Source organism: Mastomys coucha, unplaced genomic scaffold, assembly GCF_008632895.1.
Source record: "Mastomys coucha isolate ucsf_1 unplaced genomic scaffold, UCSF_Mcou_1 pScaffold6, whole genome shotgun sequence".
Taxonomy (NCBI): Eukaryota; Metazoa; Chordata; class Mammalia; order Rodentia; family Muridae; genus Mastomys; species Mastomys coucha.
The window spans coordinates 87,392,401-87,401,444 of NW_022196912.1; the positions used below are offsets into that span (position 1 = coordinate 87,392,401).

Here is a 9,044-nt window from a genome sequence, read left to right on the forward strand (position 1 = left end):
AAAATTGCATAGAACTCAAAACTTTGAACTCTTCCTACTAAACATGTTAAGTCTATGTACTGTGGTGGGGGCACAGTAAACACACAACTGACAAGTTCTAAGGATTCCCCACCCTCTTCCTCTCCCTCCACATATCATTGTTACCAGCACTCAGTAAGATCAAGTACATTCAAAGGGCCGGGCGGTGGTGGCACGCGCCTTTAATCCCAGCACTTGGGAGGCAGAGGCAGGCAGATTTCTGAGTTCGAGGCCAGCCTGGTCTACAGAGTGAGTTCCAGGATAGCCAGGACTATACAGAGAAACCTTGTCTCGAAAAAACCAAAAAAAAAAAAAAAGTAGTTTACATACAAAGGTACTCTTCAGAATTTTAAAAACGAATATCTACTCCTAAAACATAAACCAAAATATGATTTAAAGTCATTTTTATATTTATTGAATTTTGCCTGCATATATGCATGTGCACCATTTGCGTGCCTGGTGCCCCTCGAGATCAGAATCCCTGAGATTGCTGTTAGGATGGTTTTGAACTATAAGGTTGGTTCTGGGAACTGAACCCAGATCATCCAAAAGAGAGATGTGCTCTTAAACAACGAGTCATCTCTCAGCCCTAGAGAAGAAATATTGTAAAATACATTATAAAATTATGTCCTAACAACTAATAGACTAGTTTCTAAGCTTTCTAAATGTATTCACTGTTAATCATATGATTATTATGTCATTTTTCCTTCATGATCCAACTGCTGTTCTAAACCAGTGGTTCTCAACTGTGGCTGACATTGCAGAGCCCCTGAGTCAAAGCCAATTTATGTTTATGTTAAGACATATTAACTACAAATGCAGTTTGATGAACCATGGTCTCTTTTATGTCAATTATCTCAAATCAAAATTATTTCAAAAATGTATAACAATGTATTTCTCACTAAAGTTTCCATTTAGAAAATATGGTTATTTTATGCAAATACATTATTTATATTCATATATAAAATATTAATTAGAGTGATCTTGCTTCAGCCTCCAGAGTAGATTAATTTAAGCTATATCATTATGTACTTTTTAAATTTCCAAATTTTAAATACAATCTCCCAGTAATTTTTAAAAGTAAGAAGGAGATCCAAAAGTTTGAGAACAGTTGTTGTAATCAGAAATTCTTGCCAGGCATGATGGTGCACACCTTTAATCTTGGCACTCAGGAGACAGGGGCAGGCAGATCTCTGTGAGTTCAAGCTCAACTTGGTCTATATAGATAATGAGTTCCAGACACCCATAGATACATAGTGAGATCTTGTCTCAAAAAGAAAGAAAGAAAGAAAGAAAGAAAGAAAGAAAGAAAGAAAGAAAGAAAGAAAGGAAGGAAGGAAGAAAGGAAGAAAGAAAGAAAGAAAGAAAGGAAGGAAGGAAGGAAGGAAGAAAGAAAAGAGAAAGAGTTCTCCTTATATGTACTAAGGGATAGAACCTAGACCCTTCAGCATGCTAGGTAAGTACTAAGGAACATCCTGGTTAAATTCTTAATTAAAAATTAGTAAATGATGTTTGGCATTCTACAGAGAAGAAAACAAAACTATATTATTGCCATCTTCAAAAATCAAAAAAACTCTTCCTCTTTGAGGCACCCTTCTATGTAGCTCATGTGTGAGTCCTACCACTGTGTAGCAACTTATTTAAGCTAAAAGTGAAAGATAATGGAAAGAAAATCCATGATAAAATCAAGCACCACTATTTTAAAATATACAGGGATGAGCTTTTATTTCATTAAATATACCACTCAGGTGGAAGGTTCTTAATGACAGTCTGGAGCACAGAAACATAAAAAAAAGAAGGCTATAGACAAATTATATGACCACTAGAGCTGAATTAAGAAAAGCCAAAAGTACTAAGTATTAAGGAAGGAACGTATCAGGGAAGGACCTGAAGCTAAACATGTGCAATCTTAGGCACAACGATCTCATGTCTCTGACCTTCCCTTCTTCCTTCCACTCTGGACCCAAGCAAGGGCCTGTAGCATTGGAACAGAGTGAGAGCCACACTTAAATGCCTTTAAAAGAGCTGGATATTGGAAAGATGATAGTAATTTCTTATAAATAATTACTATATTCAGGTATCGTTTTTCATTGAACTAACTTTCATTTGTAAATGGGTCTCTGTCACAAAGAGAACGGTCATTTCTCCATGTTCATACTCGTTGCTTTACAAGCATGAACATTTTTGAGACCTGAGGGCAGATGGAGAGATATTCACATTATGGTTCATAACAGTAGCAAAATTACAGTTATGAAGTAGCAGCGAAGATAATTTTATGGTTGGGGGGTCACCATAACACAAGGAGCTGTGTGAAAGGGCTTAAGAAGGTTGAGAACTGCTAGTTGAAAGGCTGCTGATAAGCATGATGCACCCCTGAGTCACTGGGGGTGAGAGCACGAACAGGTTGACTTGATCAGCTGAGATAGGAAGTAGGAGCAACAGAGAATGCAGTGGCCAGAGAACAAGCAGGGATCAGGATGGGGCTGACATACACACCTCCCACCAGGAATGACAGGAAAGTCTGGCCAGTTAAGAGACAGGACGACGGGCGGTGGTGGCGCATGCCTTTAATCCCAGCACTTGGGAGGCAGAGGCAGGTGGATTTCTGAGTTCGAGGCCAACCTGGTCTACAGAGTGAGTTCCAGGACAGCCAAGGCTACACAGAGAAACCCTGTCTCAAAAAGAGAGAGAGAGAGAGAGAGAGAGAGAGAGAGAGAGAGAGAGAGAGAGAGAGAGAGAGAGAGAGAGAGAGAGAGAGAGAGAGAGAGAGAGAGAGAGAGAGAGAGAGACAGGACGAGGGCCTGGAGGTGCCACTCAGTCCCAAGGGCTCTTTTGACAAGTATTGTACTGTTCTTCCAAGATGGCGCTTTTGCTGACTAAGGAGAAAAAGGCTAGTGCCTGAGCTCAACACATCTCTGTTAGACGTGATTTCTGGTAATGGGCAGTCTTCTGCCTGATCACAACTGTGGTGTGGTAGGAACCATTCTATTGGCAGACACTGGGAGTTAGATGAAATCAACCTAGACTAACGCAGAAGACAGTTCTAACCCACCTTGCCTGTTTCATTAAAGAACAGCACACATACCAAAGCACATGTTATCTACAAATTCTTAATGAAAATACTGTATTTGTGGAAAGAGAAACTGTGAAAGACATGATTGGAGTCCTAACCAGAGCCCAGCAGTGGTCCTCTTTGTTTCCCTGGATGCTGGTCTTCTGAAACTTCACTCCCTCTGTCTCTCCTAAATCTCATCAAGAGAGTCTAGTGTGGTAAGCCCTGTCATTTCTGGGCCTACCTCTGGCCTCAACTGTACCATGCCAAGCCTCTCCCATGCAAGATTTTAGGTTGGTAGAAACCCAGATGGGTCCTTAACTAGTTACTTTTCTCATTGCTATGAAACATACCCAACAAATGAACTTAGAGAAGTACTGATTCACAGTCAAACAGAAAGATGTCCTCATCTAACTCGGTCTGGGACTCCCTAGTCCAAGAAAAGGGATTTCCCATATTCAAGGTGGTCTTCCCTCCCCATGAAACCTTTTTGGACACCAGTTCATACACATGCCCAGAAGTGTGTTTCTATAGTAATCCAAAACCTAGTCCCCCCCCAATCCCCCCAACCCCCGTGCAAGGTCGAACAGTCCTCTGAGGGAGAAGTGAGGATGATTGTAGGAAAGACAGAAGAGACGACTCAGAGACAAAAGTCCAGTCAATACTGTGGCAGTCTTTAATTTTCTTAGACCTTATATACTTTACAGTATTATAGGAAAAAAAGTCACAAGCTAACAGAAACAATTTTCTAAAATATTTGTTCCCATTCCAAAAGCCTCTGTTCCTTCCACCAAGGTCAATAGAATCTTCAGCCCTCACCTTGAGCTTCACACATACCTCCTCTTATCCTTCCATGCTGCAGCAGGCCAGGAAATCTATTTACTTTGGACAGAGACATAGCCCAGTCTGGACCCCATGGAAGGACACTGGCAGAGGGAACCCACTTGAGGGGAACCCACTTGAGCAGTTTCCCATGCACCATGATCTTTTCCAGAAGGAAGAGCCTCCATTTCTTTTGCTCAAAGGTGTTATGCCTAAGTTATGTTTCCCCAGGATAGCCTTTTCTGTTAAAAATAAAAAATAAAATAAAAAAGCTCTATGGGCTATGGTGGAAGGTTCACCTCCTTCCTAACAGCCCCTGCAGTAAATCTCTAGGACTGCTACTAAGAGCAGAAATGTCTTTTCTCCCTTTTCTGAAATCCAGAAGCCCCAAATCAGGTGTCAGCAGCATCATGCTCCCTCTAGCTGCTCTCAGTTAGTCTTTTCCCTGCCTTCTGGAGGTAGATGGCCATCTGGTCAACCTTGACTAGTGACCATCCCCTCCAATCCCTGATTTTTGACCTTTCTTCCTTCTGTCTTCTGCTGAAGGCATTTTTTTTTTCTAGACAGCAGTCATTAGATTCAGATAGGGCCCATACTAATGTAATATTATATTGTTTCCAACTGGTTCGTGTTCAATCATCTTGTTTCCATGGTGATGTATGCCTAGAATTTGGGAAGCAGAGTCAGGAAGATTGCCACAAGTCCGAGACTAGCTTCGTCTACATGATGTCAATTTGCCTTTTTTTTTAAAGGTTTTTTTTCCATATAAAATAACATTCTGAGGTTCCATTCTGAATTTTGGGAGAGATACTGTTTAACTCAATACAGAGAGCAATGCCCCTCAGGGAGCAATGCCTCCCCTTTATGCTCTCCCCTGATAGAATCATGCCACTCCATCTTCCTTTCCTCAACCAGTGTCTTAGTCAGGTTTCTCTAAAGAAACTTACAGACACACACACACACACACACACACACACACACACACACTCACACACACATGCTGGCAACAAGATAAACTTGCCAGCAAAAGTGAAGATGAACAGGCAAAAAGCAAGAGCTCCCTTCTTCCTTTATCTTATCTGCCACTAGGAAGGGCTGCACACATTTAGGATGATGGCTCTCCCCTCTTCCAAAAAATGAGATCAAGACTATCCCAAACAGAGATGTTTTGGTTCCTTTCAGATCCAGCCAAGTTGTCAACCAAAATTAACTGTCACCTCTAGCATGACGAGCAAGGGCCCTTCCCTAGACTCTGCCAACTATCCGCTCACCCTGAGTCTAGACGCTCATAAAAGAGAATCGGTGGCAGACACCAAATATTTGGAAATGAAGCAGTTTTCCTCAACAGAATAGCAGCTCCAAGAGGAAAGAGAACTGTGTTTGTTCACTAATATGTGCTCTGACTCAAAGACGACAAAGGCAAGATGGCAAGAGCTCTTCAGTAGACTGACCAAGTACTCTGGGAACGTCTCTGAATTCAAGGTTTTATAATCCTTAGAGTCTTGATTAAAGCCCATAGAATAACCATTGTTCCACATTCTGTGCTGCTGAGATCTGATATAAAATGTTGCCAAAGTTCCTGCAAATACTGCTTTGCAGGTAATAGGGTTTCTGTTGTGTAACCAGTCAACACTGCCATTGTGATGGGTAAGGAAATGGGTGTGGCTGTGTTCCAATGAAAACTCACTCTACAAAATCATGGAGCAAGCTGGACTTGGACCAAAGCCATAGTTTGCCAACTCTTTCTCTAAACAAATGCTATCCTGTACAAGTCCTTTTCTATTCTTCTCTCTTTGCCACCATTCTTTACTGTCCCCAGCCACCAGAACATCAGTAAGAATGCCACTTTTTCTTGTCAAGGATGCACAGATGACACTACATCTGCACCTGCATGGAGAATACAATTTGGTATTCATTGAACAAACAGGTGTATTAATTCACACAATCTGTAGAGTAGGTGCTTCTGAAAATGCATGGAGCCTGAACAAAGCAATGCAGAAGATATATGAAGGGAGAGGTAGCTCTAGGACCATACACTGAAGACTGACAGGGCCTCCAGTATGCAACTCCTTCCTGAGAAAAATACACATGTACAATCTAACCTGTGAAAGCTACACGGGGGCATTACTCAGCAAAACTAGGTCACCCAGAATTCTGGGAGCCTAACCTTTGCTCCAGTGTGTCTAGAAGACAGGACAATAAGCCAAAGATTAGTCTTGTACCTGGAAGTTTAATGTTTTCCTTGTTTGGTCTCGGGTTCAAATGGTACATACTAATTATTCTTCTTTCCTATGCCTCCTTCTCAGAATGAGAAGGTCTTCCTTTGCCTGCTCCCATTGTTTTATTTGAGAAGCATATTGCTTGACTTATTTTACAGATCTACAGCCAACCAGGAATTTGCCTTGACATTCACTTATGTTTGTTTTACATAATATGAAATCTCTTGACTTTGGCTCTGAGTTGATGCTTGCCTTTGTGGCTGTTGGGATGGAGGTAAGCTTGTGAAAATGACACCATGAAGAGAACTAGGGGTGGAATGCAATGACCAGAATGTTTGTGTCTCCCCGAGTTCTTATGCTGGAACTCTAACTCCATGGCAATTAGGAGGAAGGGCTTTGGGGAGGTTAGATCATGAGGAAAGAACACTCATAAATGAGATTAGTACTCAGAAAGGATGGCCAGTGGAGTTCACTTAATCCTTGCCCTGATGAGAAAACATTAAGAAGTTTGAAGGTCTTCATCTTGCCGAGTGGGGATTAGATACTCGTAGTAAGTCATTGGTTGTTAATTGGAGCTTTATAAATCCCAGTCTTCATAGTACATTTTGTTTGCTTTAAGTGGAGGAAATCTGAAATATTTTAGAGAGAAAAATTACCCATAAATATGACATAGTTTAAATAAAGTCATAAGCACATAATTTGGTAAGCATACAGTCAATGGTTCTTTCTTGTTGTGTGACAGTTACTAAGCTAGATATTGGGTTTATAGCCACAAATGAGGGAGGGACGGTCCATGCCCTGGCAGAGCTCAGGGCCTTATGGTGGAGGCAGACAGGATGCAAATCTTTAGCAAAGGTCAGAGTGATGGTGTGAATACAAATAAAGAGAGGAACTGCCCCAACACAGAAGGCAAGAGAACCTGCTCCCCATGTTTCCTTCAGGTATTTTCTTTAGAACACATGTAATTATAAATTCTTTATTGTCTTACTCTATATATCTGTAGACATATGACCTTTCTCATGACTTGGGGGACATCTCTTTTAAATGTAATCCTCAAGGGAGATGGTTCCCTTCTCTTCTTGGTTCCTTGGTACAGTCGGGGCCTAGTTAATGCAAGGCACCTCTGTCTCCATCTGCTTTCTTTCAGGAGGCTAGCTTGTTTCTCCTTTAGCTCAAGCCATTTGGTCAATGCAGGTGGTTTAAGCAAGTTACTAGGAGAATTCAGGATGAACTTTATGCTCATCCCAAAGGAGTGGACAAAGGGTACTCGCCAAGCTCTCTTAATTGAGAACCAGTTGTTTATTTTTGGAGTATGTGAGCCATGAATTGTATCTGTTCAGCTCTATAATGTCACCTTGCACCTGTAATCTCTTTAGTGGATTTCTTGTAAGATCTGTCAACATTAATATAATGTTTTTACACAAATATGATTTCTTCCAACTCTGTGGAAAGGATTATAGAGGACTGGCCAGAGATTTTTGTCTTCACTTAACCTTCCCCAACAAGAATAATAAGATTCCCCAAGTACTATTGTAGAAAGGAAGCCTGGGACAGCCATTCTGTGATATTATGGACTATCACATAGTATTTGGTAAATAAAGTATGCTTGCCTTAGCCTAGGAGTTCCATTCCTGCTATTTATCCCAGTGAAATTGTCCTTCAGAAAACATTTATAGGTTGGTTGATCATTGTGGTGTTGCTTATGGAATCAAGCTAGGAAGCCATTATTAGGAATGTAACAAGAACAAAAGACAATGGCTGGTGTACATTTTAGTCTAGAATGCAGAATATAGAACCAGTTAACTAGATATTAACTAGATATGATATATATGTGCATATATATACATATATATCAAGATAGCATGAGATTTAAAGATCAGAATACATTTTATATCAAAATACCATGCATATAAATAAAAGTATGGACATGCAACCCATTTAAAGAAATATGTATGAAGCTTATAAAAGGCATTCAATTGTACTGCATCAAGTTAAGAACTTTCTACCTTGGCAGCAGGTATGCTGCCAAATCCAGTGACCTGAGTTTAATTCCCAGGATTCCCATGCTAGAAGAGGACAACTGACTCTTGAAAGTTGTCCTCTGTCTTCTATATGCATTCCATACACATGCATACGTGTGATAAATAAATGTTAAAATACAACATGCAGTATGAGACAATAATCCTCGCCAGCTGTTCTTCCAACAGAGGAACTATATCCAGGATATATAAAGCATTTAAATTTTGCTGGGCAGTAGTGGTTCACCTCTTTAATCCCAGTACTCAGGAAACAGAGGCAGGTGGATTTTTGTGAGTTTGAGACCAGCCTGGTCTTCAGAGCAGGTACCAGGACAGCCAGGGCTGCACGGTGAAACCCTGTCTCAAAAAAAGCAGAAACAAGCAAGCAAAGAAACAAACAAACAGAACTTAACGTTTAACACCAAAAGAATATGTAATCCAATCAATACATATACAAATGAACCAAAGACATTCCTCAAAGTACAGACAGACAGTAGACATTTGACAAAAAAATCTTAGACTTTTTAACCATCAGACAAATGAAAATCAAAGCTACATTGAAACCTTTATCTTGCTCCAGTTAGATAGAATGGCTATTATGAAGAATGCAAATTAAGTAAATGCTAGAGAGGATTGGGCAGGCAGGAATTCTTGGATTAACAGTAGAATGTAAATTGGTGCAACCTCATGAAAATCAGTAGGAAGATTCCTCAAAAGACTAAAAAAGATCTACCATATGACCCAGCTATACCAGTCCTAGGTATTAGGGCAGCATAGGATAGATCTGCTTGGCCATGTTTGTTAAGTCACTATTCACAGTAACCAGTTTACAGAATAAGTCTAGGTATTCAGTGACTAAGTAAAGAAAAATATACAACACGCATGCACCGGCATACATATATATATATATATATA

At 40.3% G+C, this 9,044-nt stretch overlaps 1 long non-coding RNA gene across 1 annotated transcript in view; it reads right to left on the minus strand.

Moving 5' to 3' along the window:
• Positions 1-6,102: 6,102 nt before the first annotated feature.
• LOC116080315 overlaps positions 6,103-9,044 on the minus strand; it is an 8,430-nt gene continuing 5,488 nt past the window's right edge. Inside the window, exon 2 of the long non-coding RNA XR_004114393.1 lies at positions 6,103-6,740. This is a non-coding gene — a long non-coding RNA (uncharacterized LOC116080315). The remainder of the gene's footprint in view (positions 6,741-9,044) is intronic.